We start from the raw sequence: 19,245 nt of genomic DNA on the forward strand, positions 1-19,245 counted from the left end.
TGGCTCATTGGTTAGGAATCTCTTGATGATAGCTGGAATCAAATATCTTTTAGGGTTTGTCGGTAGGCTCATCACACTCGCCTTCATCTCGACGGTGATCTGAACTTTCCCTGGAAGGATTCGTCACAAACTCCGTCATCTTGGAGATGATCCAAATCTTCTTTGGCCCCGGGGGTCGACTCGCTTAATTCGCCTTCATCTTGACGACAATTGAGAGATCCCTTTTGCAGATATTTAATTGCAGCTTAGGTGATTGAGGAGATATGAAAATTGAGTGGATTTTTCTGTATCACCCAGGATATTTTGACTACTTTATTTTTCAAATTATTCATTTATCCTTTTGTTCAAATTCTTCTTTCCCAGTTACACTGGGTCATTTTTAAATTTTCATTTTATCTTCAAAACTTTCTGTATGCAGGCAGGATCAAAAAAATCTCTCATTTTGCACGCATGTGCACCCATTTACATTCATTTGCATTTGCATGCATTCATTCGCATTCATCTGCATCAATTTGCATTTGCATCGATTACCCATTCAGGATAAGGGATAAATCCTGAGACCCCGACAGTTGTCCAAGTCGTCGTGAGGGTGAAGACTGAAAATTTTCCATCAAAATCAATTAGTAATTCTTCAGAATCCAGTGTTGTGCTGGTAATTTTTCAAAAAATCAGTGTTCGTGCTGGTAAATTTCCAAAACCCAGTGCTCGTACTGGTAACCATTTAAAATCCAGCGCTCGTACTGGTAACCTTTTAAAATCCAGTGCTCGTACTGGTAACCTTCCAAAATCCAGTGTTCGTACTGGTAATCTTCCAAAACCCGGTATTCGTACTGGTAATTTTTCAAAACATAGTGCTTGTATTGGCACATTTTCAAAATCCGGTGTTTGCACTGGTACACTTTAAAATTCAGTGTCCACTAATTTAGTTTTCCTTCGGGATTCGAGTTCCGACTCGAATCTTCATTCCTTCTGGTTAACCTAGTTTTCCTTCGGAATTCGAGTTCCAACTCGAATTTCCTTTCCTTCCACACCGGTTTAAGTTTTCCTGCGGGATTCGAGTTCCGACTCGAATCCTCTTTCCTTTTGGTTAACCTAGTTTTCCTTTGGGATTCGAGTTCCGACTCGAATTTCCTTTCCTTCTAATTAATCTAGTTTTCCTTCAGGAATTCGAGTTCCGACTCGAATTTCTTTTCTTTCTGACCGGTTTAGTTTTCCTTTGGGATTCGAGTTCTGACTCGAATCTTCTTTCCTTCTAGTTGATCTAGTTTTCCTTCGGAATTTGAGTTCCGACTCGAATTTCTTTTCCTTCCAACCGGTCTAGTTTTCTTTTAGGATCCGAGTTCCGACTCGAATCTTCTTTCCTTCTAGTTGATCTAGTTTTCCTTCGGAATTCGAGTTCCGACTCGAATTTCTTTTCCTTCCAACCGGTCTAGTTTTTCTTCAGGATCCGAGTTCCGACTTGAATCTTCTTACCTTCTAGTTAATCTAGTTTCCTTCGGGATTCGGGTTCCGACTCGAATTTCTTCTCCTTCCAAATTGATCTACCTTTCCTTCAGGATTCGAGTTCCGACTCGAATTTCTTTTCCTTCCATAATGGACCTGGTTTTCCTTCGAAGATTCGGGTTCCGACTCGAGTTTTCTTTTCCTTTAGAGTTGGTCTAGAAAATCCAAGTTCCGACTTGAATTTTCTTTCAAATCCAATTCGCTTAGCTTTCCTTTACAAGTTTGAACTTCTACTCAAACTACCCTGCGAGTTGGTCTAGAAGATCCGAGTTCCGACTCAAATTTTCTTTCAAAATCCAATTCATCTAGTTTTCCTTGAAGAATTGAATTCCGATTCGAATCTTCCCTCAAAAACCCAGTTTAGCACCTGGTCCATTCAAAGCTCACAAGTTGGAATCATTCCTTCTTGAGTTATGATCCTTAGGTTGAATTCCTATGGAATTGATAGTTCGTAGGTCGAACCCCTGCGAAACCAATGTTGTTCTTAATTGAACCAATGTCGTTCTCAATTGAACCAATGTCGTTCTCAATCGAACCAATGCCGTTCTCAATTGAACCAATGTCATTTTTAGGCTGAATCACTATAGAACCCATGTCATTCTCAGTAAACCAATTCACAATTTTGACCTTCGGGTCAATCAATTTCCAATTTCCAATTATCAATTTCCAATTTCCAATTTCCAATTATCAATTTCCAAATTTCTAATTTCTAATTTCTAATTTCCAATTTCCAAATTTCCAATTTCCAATTTCCAATTTCAAATATCAAATTTCAAAATTCCAATTTCCAAAATTTCGACCTTTTGGTCACCTAATACCCAATTCCAAAAAAATTTCTCTTGTGAGAGACCCTTTTTATAGGGAGAGTTCGAGGGAGCTCACTCTTTTCGCATGCTATCCAATTCGTTCACTTAGCCCCTTTTCAGGGAGAGTTTGAAGGGACTCGTGTCTTTGTTAACCGTTTGCAAAACAAAATTCCAAATTTCACACAAGGAACCCTTTTTATAGGGAGAGACTCGACGAAGACTTGCTTTCCTTGTGGCCCCATAATTTTAGACTAGGCCATTTCATCATGAAGGACCCTCTTTTCAATGAGAGTGTGATGAACTCGTTCCTTCATGACCAATTTACCAACCTCACCAATTCCGGCCCCCTTTCCATAAGAGAAGCCTAATGTTAGGAAGTTTTGACGAAAGCTTAATTTCTCTTCGAAAGTTCGTTTTGCAAACACCTCCTCTTCAGGGAAGAGAGGAGTAATTCCCAATTCCAATTTCTGAATCTTCTCCTTTGGGGAAAGGAGAAGAGAATTTTTGTGAGAGATGTGTTGCGTTGTGCTTCAAATGCTCGATTTCACAAAAGGATTTCAAGAAAGTTTTGCCAATTTGTCCTTAAATATTTGTTGATTTCAAAAATCTTTATTGCACAAAATTATTACTTCAGAATACCTCCATTATTACTTCCGAAAGGGTAATGCTTTCGCGAAAAAGGATTCAAAGTTCAAAATCTTTCTATTGGCCAACCAAGGTGACACGGCAACTGGCTTTTAATTGATTCAGAAGAGACTCGGAAGAGGTTATTCCTCATAAAAGAACATTTTGCCGAGGAGGATAAAAAAATGGCACCGAGCTTGCGAGAAAAATTGAAACTTTATTGATGTATTGAAGGAAAGGTAACAAATAAGGGAAAGACAGACGGGATTACATCATCCCTTTGAAATAGTAAAAGCAAGATGAGAAATTGGGAAAGCACTGGTGTTATCAACTTTTGAATGATTGGGGAGAAACATGATCAAGATGAATGGTCCTCCTTTTCATCTCCAATAAGGAGATTCTTGTCAATGCCGTCTTGAACAATATTTTTAAGGACAAAACAATGCTCGGTATCGTGACCCATTGCCCGATGAAATTCGCAGAACTGATCTTTAAACCTTCCCATGGCTGTTGCGGGATCAGCTACTTTAGGTAAACGGATCATATCTTTTGCGAGCATGTATTTCAGAACATTCTCTAGTGTCTGATCTAGAGGGGTGAACTTTCGATCCGTATTCCAATCCTTGTGCTTTGGCTTTTCTTGATCTTTCCCTTTATGCTGAGGACTAGATTGGAGAGTTTTATCATTGTTGGAGAACTTTCCTTTTTGGCCCTTGGATCCCTCTGAAGGATGATCATAATCTTTCTTGTTGCTTTTGCTATCATTGGCAGAGAGAGTGAAATGAGACTTCAGAGATCCGACTGTATCTTTTGTAAGCATGTATTTCAGAAAAGTATCAAATATTTGATCCAATGGGGCTATCTTGCGGTCCTGGTTCGGATCATCACACTGCACCTCTTGTCGAGTGTTTGATTTCTGCTGAGACTTGGATAAGACAGTCGATTGGTATTCTTTCTTATTCTCAACGAAGAAATTCTTGTCGATATGATCTTGGACATTGTTCTTGAAGACGAAACAATGGTCGGTATCATGTCCTACTGCCCTATGAAATTTACAGAATTGATCCCTGAATTTTCCCATGACTGTGGGAGGATTTGCGACTCTTGGGAGTTTTACCAATTCCTTGGCCAACATATATTCAAGGATTTCGTCGAGAGGCTGCTCGAGAGGAGTAAACTGGCGATTGCAATTCCAACTGTCCCGCTTTATCTTTTCTTTCTGCTGACTCAATTTTCCACTCTGCTTTAAAGATTTCTCTTACTGACTTGTGTGATTGCCTTTGTTATCCTTGCACCCCTCGCGGTGGGCCTTGACAGAATTTGTCTTTTTTGAATCTTGATTATTCCTGACGGGAGTGATGCTCTTGTAGAAATCTTTGCCCGTGAAGACCTTCTTGCCCTTGTCACGGGCTTCCAAATCTTTAATCTTCTTTGCCATTTCCTTCAGTTGTATTTGGATTGGATCATCCATTGCTTGATTTTTCAATTTATAGGCTGTCCCTTGTCTATGAGGGGATCTTTGAAATGCTTGCTAAACTTCATACTCTTCATCGGTGTTACCTACCGATCCTGATTCATCCGATGTATCTTCCTGTTGGATATGTTTCTTGAATAGCTTCAGAACTTTCTTGACTGCCTGGTCTTTTGCCTTTTGCTTAACCCGAGTCTCTTCTATACTAGTTTCAGTTTGTTCTGCCAGCATCTTGGTCATCATTTCTTTGAACATAACATACATTCGGGGATCGATGCCATCATCCGCTTGCTGACTCTGACTTCTGACTGATCGGAGTGAGTCCATTTTCTCTTCTGAAGCGATCGAGTATGCCACACCTTCTATTGATGCAGTTTTCTTTCCGGACCTTGTCAGAACCACTGAGTATCACGAATGCTCTTTTGAATGTTATTAATGCTCTCTCTGCAAGGCAGAACTGATGGTTAGGCTTCTGACAGAAATTTGGTTTGGAGGAAAATATTTGTTGAGAATTTTGGTAGACAATTGAAATAATATCCCATTACTAGGGATTGAGTCGTCGCTGGGATTACGACAATTGCGTTGCTATTCTTTGCAAGATAAACAACTGAAAATATGCCTTGTTACCTAGACGAGGTCATCAAACCAAAGTGAAATGTAAAATAAAGGAATTTTTATTGAGGGGAAAAACATGATTTTATCAATAATACACTTGACAGAGGGGAGGGGGACAGACAATTTTCCACCACTCCGGATAATCAGAAGATACACGAGGACCAGGAAAAATAGTAAGACTGACAAAGGAATCCCAGCCATGTCTGGCAGAATGGTATGCTCCGGACCACTGATCTGATGCGAGATCGAATTCTGGCAGAACCCCGGCTAGTGGACGAATCTCTACGCGCTTCTGCCTCTGAGAGAACTGCCTGACACACCGCTCTGGATGATAGTATGCGCAGAAGAATGGGCCAAGTAGCCTGAATCGCTTGCCGTATGCATAAGTATATCTGGGAGGTGATTCCTGGTGATTAAAGTAGTCCCATACGACCTCTTCCTCCTGAAGGTTGTCGATCAAGAACCGGTATCGCGCAACTGGAAGAAGCTTTTCACCAGTGTATATGAAGGAACTGGCTCGGACTGGCACATGTCGGAGGAACCAAGACTGCACGGCATAGGTGCACCCTTCGACTAGGATCGACTCTCCGAGTGCGAAACGAGTCAACCCTCGGTATAGAAAAGCGAGTGCGGCCATGGCTATTGAGAGGTGGCTGGTCTGTCGACTTCCCCATCTCCTCATAAGCTGAACTATTCTGATAGCCATGTAATTTCGTCCATCGGGAAAGAAAGCTAATCCCACCGTGCACAGAACCATCGCGTGCTGAATTCTCTCTCGAGCTGTTCTAGACAGCGAGCTGACTTCCACAAATGTCCCATGCTGTCTGTAGATTTCGAGCAGGTCCACATATTCATTCCCATCTTTTTCAATCAGAGGCCAAGACTTGCGTCCCGTCATGTGAGCTAAGGCATATTTTGGGTCCAGACCCTTGACATTAATCAGAAATTGTTTCTCCAATGGATCTCCAGGCTGACCGGCTGGCTCGGGCAATCCCATAATCTCTGAAAATTCATCCATCAGTACTGTCATCTCGCCCCACGGGAACCAGAAAGGTAGAAGTGCTCGGATTCCACCGCTCTGCTAGTGCATGAATCAAGTTGTCGTTGACTGTCTGCTTTCCCACTGCGGATGCCAGTTCCAATCTACACTCATCCAGATGGTCCGGAAACATACGAGAGAAGTTTTTGAACCATGAATAATACCACTGGGGAAAGAAGGATCCGGTGCTGAGGACTCGATGTTCGGGAAGACGTTGTCGCACCTCGTAGGAGATGTGACCCTCAGGGAAGACTGAATCAAGCTGACTGGATGCCATCAGAATAGACTGGAAAACATGGAAAATTTGGAATAAGACTTGGAAAATACAGGAATTTTGAGAAAAATGCAGGCAGGATAAAAATAAAGCAGGAAATTCGAGATCCAGAAGACAGGAAAGATGGGAAATCACCTGGAGTTTTGAAGAAAATGGAGGAACTTTATGAAAATCGTCCAGAGTTTAATGAAATATAAGGAAGTACTTTATAAAATGAAGTATTTTGAAAATCGTCCAGGATTTAAAACATGGACAGTACATGGACATGGACTGGGGAATTTTAAAAAAATCATCCAGTATTTTAGAAAATTGGGGAAAATATGGAAAATAAAAGGAGATGACATATTCAATCACATTCTGCACAAACAAGTATGCACAAACAACATTCTCTAAAAGCTGACTCTAGATGCACAAATTTTGAAATGGCTGTAGGACGTTAATCCTAACTCTAAGGCTCAGATCATCTGTATCCAATCCAGTTATGCCTATATACTCAAGCCAAGGCTCGATGTACGTGGCATAAAATCAATTTCTTCGGTTCTAGGTTCAAGTTTTCCAACATCCTTGAGCACCTGCCGATATACGTTGGACTATGGCCCTTGGTACGTGGCAGGGGGGTTTTCACCCAAATAAGTGGCCCAGTTGTGAGGCTCTGTCCCGAACTATGGTTCTGAAAGAGAGCCCAGCAACGTGAAGACCGGGACAATATAGGTGGGGTGATTTTTGAAAAACATGAGCACATGCAATCAAACAGAAGGCTCTAAGTCCTAAAGAGATAGATTTTTGAAATATTTGAAGAAGCAAACATTGTTTTCATACAATTCCTAAATTGAGGAGTGTTGTATTAGACCTAAGTCTATGTGAGCATGAATAATTCTCCTCAATATGGTCCTACCAAACCATACCTAGTCTATATGCATTCCATGTCAGCTGGGTTCAAGTCTAGGCTCCTAGGTTCACATGATATCATAAAGCAAAGTTGACATTCCATGGAAATCGATTTTGACAAATTGAACTAAGTAGAGCATTAAATTGATCAGGCAAAGACAGGTCCCATCACGGTCGCCAAACCTGTTATCATCGCAAAATTTTTAACTTTTGCGAATCAAACTGACCTTTGAAAAAGATTTTGAAAATAACTCGCCTCCGTTTAAAAATGCGGGAAAATTCCGTAGAATGGGACTCGCCTGTCGGTACGAGGTTCAACCGTTCCTGCCACCTTTAACAGGGGTAATTGAACCAAGGATCAATCTTATGCTCTACTCTATTCAACTTGTCTAAATTATATTCTAATTTCTAAATGCACATAGAATCAGGCACGTGCTATGAATTTTCAGAAAATGCACATTTTGAAAACATGATGTTTGCTTTGAATGATTGAAAATAATTGGAAAATAAACTCTTTGAAAATCATGAATCAAGGTTGAGATACTGTATTTGAGAAAGTGAAAATCGATTTCTGAAGAATCTAAAGATTTTGTAAAAATCGATTTTGAGAAATGTGAAATAACTTTGGAAAATTTGATTTCTTTGAATTCAAACTTTGAGATTGAAAATATAACTTAGAAAATTGAATTTGGAACTTGGAAAATACTTGAAATATCATTGGCAAATCCATATTTTGAGAAAATCGATTTTTGAGTATGACTTAGAGGATTTTGAGAAAATGAACTTCTTTGAATTGAATTTGAATTGGAATTGGCAAATGCATGAAATAAATGAATATGGATTTGAGGAATTGAGAAATACTTTTTGTATTTTTGAGAAATGCAGTGCATTTTGAAGTTAGCCTAAGAGTGTAGGCTGAATGTGGCTAATGTGAAGATCATAAATCTGGGTATCATTCATATTCTGACTATGGCCATAAATACGAATTCCACCAAGTTTATAAACTTCATAAAAGCTAGTGCATGTGCCATTCATGTAGACCATGGTGAATTTGTAAAAATATGCATGAATCATCATCCATCACACATTAACATTATAAAAAACTGAACTATATGCAATGCTGCCTAAGCTAAGCAGGAAATGTAAATTCTTATTCCAAAGTTTAATTACAAATTACATCACTATTGAAATTTAAATACATGAAAAATAAAGTCTTCAATGTACCTGCAAAACTAGAAAACTTTGTTAATGAAAATATGTTGGCTTTTTTAGATTTATCCAGTAATATCTAGAAATTACTGGATTTTACTAGATATAAGCCTTTTCCTTGATTCCCTTAAATAAAAATGATAACGTATGAAAAAAAATTGAATAAATATGAAAGAGAAGATATGAAATTTCGAAATTGGGGTCAAAATGACCAAAATACCCCTAATAACAAGACTATGGCCTTGAAATTAGGGTTTTTAGAAAGATATTTTGATAAAATGCAAATTTTGAAATTTGAATGGAATAAACTCAAACCAAATATGCTATGACATGATTAAAAATATGAAATTAGGGTTAGGGATTTCGAAATTTAGGTCAAATGACCAAATTGCCCCCGATAGCAAGACTATGGCCTTGAAATCAGGGTTTTTAGAAATAGATTTTTTGTAAAAACTTAGGTTTTATGCACTAAATGAAATCAAATGAGCATAAAATTAAACCTAAAGCATCCTAATATAATTATGAACATGATTAAATCCTAAAAATATATGCTCATGCATGAAAATCCAATAATATCACAAAAACTGTGATTTTAGCAGTGTTTTTGGATCTTTCAGGAACCCGATTTTGCAATTTGCTTAATTCAGCCATCAAATGGATTTCAAAATCCATAAAAATTGGTACCTGCACTTGTTATAACCCTAATGTCGAATTGGAATTATAAAAATAATTTTTTGACATTAAATTAATCCGAAAATTGCCTTAAACCCTAAAAATATGCTATTTTTGACCTAATTCACCAACCAGTCTCAGTCCAAGACCTGAACCAGGGGTCAATTCTCCATGGAAATTTATGAAATTTTACAGAGACTAACTAGGAAGGAAAAAAAAGATTTTACAATTTACAGATCGTAAAAATCATCTCCGGTTAGTGAGAAACCCTTCCGGCAATCTGAGCTAAAATATATCACTCTTAACAGGGATTAAAACAGCTATTCCAGATTGAAAATACAGACATAAATAGAAATTCTAAACAAAAGTCTCTGAAATTTTAATGGTGAACAGTAGATAGAAAAATAACAATACTCACTTTTTACAGATCTAAAATCGGATCTGTGGTTTGGGATTTATGACTAACACAAGTCTGATTAGGGTTTTGGTAAACCCTAACGAGTTTTAAAATTAAAAACAGATTCTCTAAAAAGGGAAAAATACTAAACAGTGATCAAAAAATCCTAAAATTTCACAGAAGACAGATCTACTCAATGTAAATCCATAGAACTTTACATATCTAAAATCGGATATAAGATGAGAGAAATATCATAACAGCAAGTTACCTTCTTGATTTTAACCACGATTTTAAAACTTTAAAAACCCGATTTGATGTCTGATTTTTTTGACAGGGTTCCCGAGATCCAAAACCTCTGATTTTTCTACAGTAACTCAATAACTCATGCATGCACCACATATAAAAAAATCAGAAATAAACAATGAGTGCTTCCATCCGAAATAACATCATCTTTACTGTTCTAAACCTAGACCACACAGAAATTTAAGAAACTTAAAAAACCATGCATTAACTAATATAAATAAATAAAATAAACCATAAAACAGTAAATAAAAATTATTTCTATGCTATAGAACGTAAAACAAACATGAATAAACCATGAAAATAAAATTAAAATAGGGAATCAATGGCTGGAATTTGATATCACCTTTAAAACAAAGATTTAACCCATTAAAAAGGGCAAATCATATATTTTATTGGTTATTAATGCAAAGAATCATATTAAAATCAATTCTAATAGATTAAAATATCTTTAAATCACCCAAAACAGGGTTGGATCACCTTCTTGGATCGTTCTTGCTGATTCTTGATGGTTCTTGAGGCTGAATCCATGGTTTAATCCATGAAGATGATGGTACCAATGGCTAAATCATGTTTAAAACAATGAAAAAAATTAAATAAAAACTAAAAATTAGACAAAATAGTTACCTTGAGGTTGCTGCAATGGAGGAAGGGCTGGAGAGGAGAGAGAAGCTCCAAGAATCCAAAGGAAAGCCAATTGGGAAAATCGACCCCCTATAGCCTTCTATTTATAAAAAAAAATTAGGTTAAAAATTAAATGTTTTAAAAAAATTGGACTCTTTTAAGGGGGGCGATTTTGGGGTGTAAAGACTATCCTACCCCTAGCCTAAATTATCCTATTTAATACCTAATTAACCCCTAGACTCTCCTAAAAAATCCCCAAATGTAATGCCACTTGGCATTTTCTCACATTGGGTTTTTAAAACTCCTTTAAAAACCTTTAAAAATACTAGTTTTAAAAACTAACTTTCAAAAATGAGTTTTTCAAAATGGTTTTGACTCTTCTAAACCTCTAACACTAACCAAGACATCAACTAACCCTAGTCTAGCCCTGACTTACTTGAATATGGCGCCACCCCGAGTGGGCCCTACTTGAGTTTTTCAAAAAGCGATTTTAAAACTTGAAATTGAAGGAATTTTCAAAAGATTTTCAAAAGTAAACTTAAAATTAGGATTTTTGAAATGGCATAAGGTCCTAACTGAGTTAGAATTCCTCTGGATATGGTGCCAACTGAGTAGGCTCACATCGAATTTTGAACATTTTTGAAATAACACTGAAAATGGCTTTAAAAAGGGGTTAAAATTAGTATTTGAACTTCAATATCTTTGAAAATAGGGTCTCAAGCGAACTGGAACTCCGAGTTAGAGTCCTAAACTCTTAGGACTCTGAGATTTTAGATTTTAAAAGCCAAATGAAAGAATTTTCAAAAGATTTTATCAAGAAATGATGAAATAAGTCAGAAAACACAGTCAGGGTTAGACTCCCAACTCGACCGAACTCTAAAATAGAATCCTGAACTAACTGGACTCTGTAAAATGACCTAAATTTTGAAAACAAACGAAAAAGATTAAAAATGGAAGTAAAACAGACTTCAAAACAGAGTCCTGATCGGACTGAAACTTTCAAAATTTTGAGAAACTTGATGAATAGAGGAATTCAGAAGCGACACCACCTCAATGGGTCTCATCTGTGAATTGAAATCGATTAAAATTTGAATTTGAAATGAATCCAGATTGTTTCCTTGAGAAAATATTTTGAAATATAAAGTCCTGGGGTTGGAAAATGACAGAGTATTGAATAAAAACCCAGGTTTTGAAATTGATTTTGAAATAAAAGCTTTAAAATTCAAATCTGGATTGAATGTTTTGAAATAGAAGTGCTGGATCTCGAAAATGAGATGCAATGACCTGCAATGCTATGCAATGACATGCAATGCTATGCAGAATACATGCAATGACATGCAATGATCTGTAATGACTTATGAAATGGACAAACACTGGATGAGGGTGAAAATTTGGGGTGTTTACACCTCCATCACTAAAAAAATTCACTCTCCTCCACCCATCTTCAATCAACTTCTTCTCGAATCCTCCTCCTCCTCCTTAAAAGAACCTCTTCATCTTCTTCTTCGGGACCGCTTCTCACCCCCGCACCCTTCTTCATGCATGATCGTCTTCACCCCTCCCCTTTCCTGTACATAGCCTCCCCTCTTCTTCCAAGCAGCAGACCGTGTTTCACCCCCACACCCTTCTGTTTCACGATTCCCTCTGTCAAGTACCTCTTCCCCCTTTTCTCTTTACCTTCTCCCTGGAGCTCTCTCCTCTAGTCGAGGAAGAGATCTTTACTTCCGGTGAGAAAAGCCAAGGAGTCTCTCTTTCTCTCAATCCCATCCTCTCTCTCTTGCGCTCCCCTGGAAGCTATTGAAGATCGGTCTTCTCCCTCTGGATCCCTACAGCTCTTCGGTAAGTACCCCTTTCCTCCCTCATTTCCCTCTAAATCTCCTATCATTTTCTTTCCTTCTTCTGTTTTAATTCCTATTTACGCACCATGGATGAGGTTTGAAGCGCTCGTAGCTACTTCAACCCATCCCTGTGCAAGAGTAATCGGAATGCTTCATTCCAACACATCCTCTTCACTCTTTTTTTTTTCTTTTTCTTGTTGTTTCATTCCAATTTATGGTGGATTTATCTCTCATTGCTGTTTGTTATTTCGTGTTTAAATCAGAATCTTGATCCCATTGTGATGAATCGACTTGGGTTTTCGAATTCCAAACCTATGTTCTGTTTTTTTCTTTTCTTTTCTTTTCCTGTTAGTCGTAATTAGGTGCATACATTTGATGTTATTTCTGTTGTATTTTGCTTATAATCTCATCCTGCGTATTTTTCTCTTTCTCTTTCTCGCGGCTAGTGTTTCTCACAAATTTCTCTGGTTATGTTCGGCTGTTGACATTTGAAGGAGGTATATCCAGGTACTGAGTATCTGGTTACCGATAAACTGCAGGATGTAAAGCATGTGTTTCAGAGAATTCTTTAAATCCCTTTTTACCTCCTTTGTAATTTCTTGTATTTTGGTCTAACTTCACGATTTAAACTATTGTTTATCTAGATTCTCATTCGATTAACCTTTTTTGGTTGATGATCGATCAACCTTCATTGATGGAACTATCTTGCAGAGCCATTGGTAAGAACTTCCTTTGCATCTTTCCTGTATTTACCATCCCTGCCAATCAAAGTTTATCATGATGCTGTCTAATAAAATTCTGGATAAAGAATCTTGTGAATCTATTTTTGTAAAAAGCTCTTCTATCAGTTTCTCGTTTCATAGTGTTAATAGTTTTGGCATGCTGTGTTGAGATCCTTCTTCAATACCCTGATCTTGGCTTTGATATGTTCATGCTAATTGATCCATGATGATGCCGTGTGGGTGACTTGCTGCACTTCAGGAAACCAACCTCCAGCATCTTAAATAGTTAAGATTAATCTATCGAGATGCACTGTATTCCACTCAATCCCAGAATGGATCATATCCATCTCGAGCGTTGAAGTTGTATACCTTTCATGACATCATATCCATCTCGAGCGTTGAAGTTGTATACCTTTCATGACATGCCTGCTACATTGAGTTAAAAGGGATTCATATGTAGTTTGTTGTAAATACCCTAAATCATCTCTCAGAACCTTGGATTTCAATGCAACATTGAAGGCAAGAACCATGGAACTCTTCCAGTTCACATCTTGTCAACTCGATCAACATCGACTAAACAAGCTAAGTCTCATTCTGCACCTTGGGAGCACTCCCCAATTTGCTGGTTATTGAATGTTTGATAGTTTATACATTAATGATATACTGGCATTGGCCAAAATCATTCAATATCTGTTTTAAGATTAAAGTGATATTTTTTTTTACCTTTCACTAATACTTTTGATCAAAGTGGTGCTATATATACAGGGTAACTGTGAGATCATGAGAATTATCATTGCTCAAAACCAATATTATCTCTTGTTGGATCACTGTGCTTTCCATGTTATGTGCTTGAAGGAAGGTTATAATCTATATTCATGATTGTAACCTGTCAACATTGTAAAGAGCAGAAGAGATGGTGAAATCCTCAATAATATTTCTACTGATAACCAGTTCCACCCTTCCCTGTTGTTTTGAATTAAGGATTTCTTTATGCATTTGTATATTTTCTTTGTTATTTGGGGTTTTTCAATGTCATTTTTATCTTTTGGACTCCTGATTGGTGGTGGAGTATTTGAAGGCCATTCATGCATCACTTTCAGCCCATTTGCAGCAGTTGCAGGTTTGAGGGGCCTTACATAATTCCAGAATCACTGAAGAAAATTGTTGTTTTAAACAATGTTTTAAAAGACCTCTACTGGAACCAATACTTTTTTAGCAAGAAGTTCACAAGTCCTGCTGACTTGTCGAAGTTGATAGAAAAGAGTTTAAATAGAAGGAAACAGATCGGATGACAGTTGAAGATTGGGAATGCCTTGGTAGATTTTGTTATCTGCCTCACCCTCAAAGAGAAAAAAAATGCATCTCTTATCTACTGCAGGTTTGCTTACTCAAGTGCAGGTTAGTAGAAACAATTGATTCCATGTAAATTTTGGTGGTCTATTTGAGAAATAATTCATTCCCCAGGTGCTTACCATGACTTGTCAGCTTACTCTTATTTTGAATCGTGAGACAGAAGGTCTGCCTTTCATGCCACCATATTCCATTTCATTCTTTTGTATCTCAGTAACTTTAGGATCGGTATCATATCCCGAAGCGAGATTTGCCATCTCACTGGGCTGGGAAAACTATATCTAAATCCAAAGTTTCCTGCAAATTGACAAACATTTGTTTACAGGATCTCAGAAACAAGGATCACCACAGAAGTTCTGCCCTTCTTCGATCTCGCTGCAATCGCTTAAGTCTGCTGAGAAGGAAAAATGATGCATCCAGCAGGAATTAGTGTTGTAGATCCCCTTTCCAGCTTTTGTATGTTCTTGTGAAGTAATTAAGATTTCTTTGAGGGATGCGAAGCATATCTCTTCATCCAATGCTATTCGTTTGTTGAATGAAGAACTTCAAAAGTCAAAAGAAGTGGTGATCAATGTCAGACATTGTTGGAGAAATTACAGGCTGAGAAGGATAACTTTGCTTGGCCAGAGAAAGAAGTGGATGCCAAAGTTTATCTTGTTGAAATTTCAAGAAGAGCCTCTGTTATTGCTGAGCCTAGAATAGATGATTTTGAGTGTGAGATATCAGAGACAAACTGTTGAGAGAAATATGCTTAAAATTAAGCTAGATAGTGCTGCAAAGGAAGCAGGAAGGAGAGACATAATTGTGGAGTTCAAGGTCATGGCTTCCTCACTACACATGGACATGGAAATGATGCAAGCTGAATTAGAAAAATGCAAAGAAGCTTCGCTGGTTATTCATTCTTTATGTGCAAAAGTTCGATCACTGTCTAGTAGTCTTGACAGGAATGAATTGGAGATGTTATATAACAGATCTGCTGGAGAAATTGCCGAAATAGAGCGACTGCAAGTTGTGCATCATATGACTACCAGTTGGTCCTAGAGGGCGTGAAGGCTAGACAGCTTCAGAATGCTCTGTGCATGGATAAACAATCCATGGCAGAAGAATTGCAGCAAGCCTATGCATCCTTGGATTTTTACTAGCTCAAAGCTTTTCCAATTGAAAAAAAGAAAAAAAGAAAAAAAAGGGGGAATTCAGCTTAACTTTGCCCATAACATCTGCTGAACCTCTTTGTCTTAAGCTGTTAAAGGCATACCGATCATTAGTGACTAGGCTGTGCCAACAAATTGGATGATCATTGATCCAAATGATCCCCTGTATTCAAAAAAATGATATCCCAAGGCTTTCAGAATCTGTTGGTGAAAGGGATGAAATGCATAAAAGCACAATGCCTCCAGTCCAGTTGAAGAGTAAGATTATATTCTTGGTAAGGAAGCAGAGTTGACAAAGTTTGTATCCTGAATGCATCCTGAAGAAGCCATCACCACAGAGGAGTATGTTTTCTCAGAACAACAACAGATTTCTGGAGCAAATACCCTTGTTGAAGAAGATGATGATGATCATAATTTTGTTCCTCATCCAGAGGTTAGTAATGCTATGCTGAAAATAATATAGACTCCCATTGAGGAATCTGTTGAACCTATTAAGTCACCTACTGCATGCCTGTGACTCTCCTCTTAGATTGATCTTCTTACAACATTCACCTTCATTTGATATCATTATTGTTGTAGATCATGTGTTCGTATTTGCATTAGATGTACATAAAATCATGAATGAGTTTTCGCCAGTGCATTATATCACATGCAATTTTCATCTAGTAGACAAACATTAATATAGGCATTCTCAGTTTTCATTGAAACACAAGCATTTACCTACACTCTCATCTACACTGTCTCACAAACTCAGACCTTTCCATCATAGATTAAATATAATTAGGCGCATTTCTTATTAAGTTCAAACCTTGCCTTTAGGTATATATTTCACTTTTCCAAGTATATACACACTCCCACACACAGCAGCTAGGTAGATGCATCGTATTTTCTTTCTAGATAATATATATTTCCTGTGTGTAAATACATTCTTACATCTCTTTAGATAAATGCAGTCCTATGTATCTTCTCTAAAAATTTGGCATTTGGGTTTCACCGGATATCTTTCCATCACCCTGCATTTCTTGCAATCTTCACTAACCAAGTGTTTTGTAGGAAATACATCTAATATGCAGATTTCCTTCTTAGATTAGGATTTCAAATTCGATTCCAACATCGTAGTAAGTCAGATATTAATGAAAATTGTACATTTCCAGGTTTTAGATAGAATGAATGAGCATTGTAAATATCATGAATTACTTATTCTTCATGCATTTTTTTTTTATTTCTCAAAATCTCACATTGGTGAAACACGAATGGCACGTGCACCATTTCGTAAGAGGTAAATTAATCCTAAGTTGATGATTTACATCAACGGCCATAGTCGGGATGTAAACAAGACTTAGGATTTTTATCTTTTACGAAATAACACTGGATCCGTTTTCAAAATTCATCATATTTTCCTTAAATATTTTCTTCTTTTATCAGAATTTAACTTAAAATTAACTCAAAATATATACCAATGGCCATAGTCAGGGTATATTGAGAGTTCATTTCATTTTAAATTCTATAAAAGCACCAAATGTGTTTCATTCTTCTCTTGAATTTAAATATAGATTATTATATAATACATTCAATGACCATAGTCAAGGATGTATTATATCTTCAATCTTATTTTAATTCATTTAAAGAATGGAATAGCTTTTCAAAATCCAATTTCAAATTCTTTAAATTCATTCATCATTTAGATAGAATTGCATCATATTTTTAAATTCTTTTTCATAAATCCAAGTAATTCTTTCCTTCGTTTCTCAGATCAAACCCTATTCATAAATTCAAATTCAACTCTATTTCTCAAAAGGATTCAAGAATTCAATTTCAAGGTCCCATTTGACTTTGAAACTTCAGAATCATCTTGTATTTCAAATTCCAAATTCTAAATCCAATTTAACTTTGAAATTCATTTGTATGTTCAAGATTCAAATTCTAAAATTCGTTTTCCAAGTTCAATTTAAACTTGAAAGTTCTTGATTCATCTCCTAAATTTAACTCCAAATCCCTTTTAGGATCCAGGATTCAACACTCATATTGGATCTCAGACTTCAGATCCAATTTCCTTATAGGATCCAAAATCCAATTTCACATTGGATCTCAGACTCCAGATCCAATTTCCTTATAGGATCCAAAATCCAATTTCACATTGGATCTCAGACTCCAGATCCAATTTTCTTATAGGATCCAAAATCCAATTTCACCTTGGATCTTAGACTTCAGATCCAAATCCATCTTAGGATCCAGAGTCCAACTCTACATTGGATCTTAGACTTCAGATCCAAATCTATCTTAGGATCCAGAGTCCAACTCTACAATGGATCTCAGACTTCAGATTCAAATCCATATTAGGATCCAGAGTCCAACTCTACATTGGATCTCAGACTTCAGATCCAAATCCATCTTAGGATCCAGAGTCCAACTCTACATTGGATCTCAGACTTCAGATCCAAATTCATATTAGGATCCGGAATCCAATTCCAATTTTAGATTTCAATTCCATTTTCGGATCTAATTCGAATCTCTTAAATCAATTTCTATTCTTAAATACCATTTGAGTTTCTCAATCCATTCTAATTTCAAACTTCAAAATCTAAATGCAATTCCAGCTCAAGTATTCATTTCCTTTCCTAAAATCAAATTCAAAGTTCAAAGTCCATTTCTGACTTTGAAACTTCATTTCCTTTCATTTTAAAACTTCAAGCCATTCCTTCTCATTTATTTTTCCAAAAACTCTGATTTACTTTAAAGACTTAGAACTTCTCTGATCTATCTCAAGTTCTAAGTTAGATTCAATCATTTCTTCACTCCTTTACCAAGTTCATCTTAGAATACTTGGAAATTTTCAAAACATCTTTTAAAAGGAGCATACATTCTTGCGTTGCACAAGCATGATTCATTGTGCATTTAGAGTTAGAATAAATTCTTAGATTATATTTAGGCAAAGCAAAAGGCATAGATTCGATCCTTGGTTCGATTACCCCTAGTAAAGGCGCTAGGAACGATCGAACCTCGTACCGACGAGCGAATCCCGTCTCTCTATTTTTCCTGCAATATTTTCAAAACGGAGGCGAGTAATTTTCTAAATATTTTCAAATCAAGGTCAAGTGAGACCGCGCAAAATAGTTCCTCTTCTCTTTTTCTTTCTTTCTTTTCTCTCCTCTTTCTCTTTTCTTTCTTTTATTCTTCTCACTTCAAAAAGGAGGAAAATAGAGGTTAGAAAAGGAAAAGAGAAGGAAGAAAGAGAAAGATACGAGAGAGGAAAATTTTGCGATGATCACAGTTTTGGCGACCGAGATGGGACTCGTCTTTGCCCGGTCGAATTTGTGCCTTTGCTTTGCTTTTATATAATCTAAGTCTTTATTCTTCATATGTCAGCTTTATTTCCATGCAAACCTTAGGAACCTAGACTCTGTCCTAAAGCTGACATCGTTGCATATAGGATCTAAGTATGGTTTGGTAGGACCATATTGAGTTGATTATATCCATGTTCACATTAGATTTAGGCCTTAAATACAACTCTCCTCAATTTTAGGGATTGAATGCAAAACAATGTATGCAAGTGTATGCTTCTCTTTATTTAAATCTATCTCTTTAGGACTTGCATTAGAGCCTTTTGGTTTTATTTGCATGTTGATCATATTTTGAAAACATCCCTACCTATATTGTCTCGGTCTTCACGTTGCTGGGCTGTCTCACTGAACCATAGTTCGAGAGAGAGCCTCACAACTGGACCACTTATTTGGGTTCGCGCCCCCTACCACGTACCTAAGT

Source organism: Nuphar pumila, chromosome 7 (genome assembly GCF_984573655.1).
Source record: "Nuphar pumila chromosome 7, dmNupPumi1.hap1.1, whole genome shotgun sequence".
Classification (NCBI taxonomy): domain Eukaryota; kingdom Viridiplantae; phylum Streptophyta; class Magnoliopsida; order Nymphaeales; family Nymphaeaceae; genus Nuphar; species Nuphar pumila.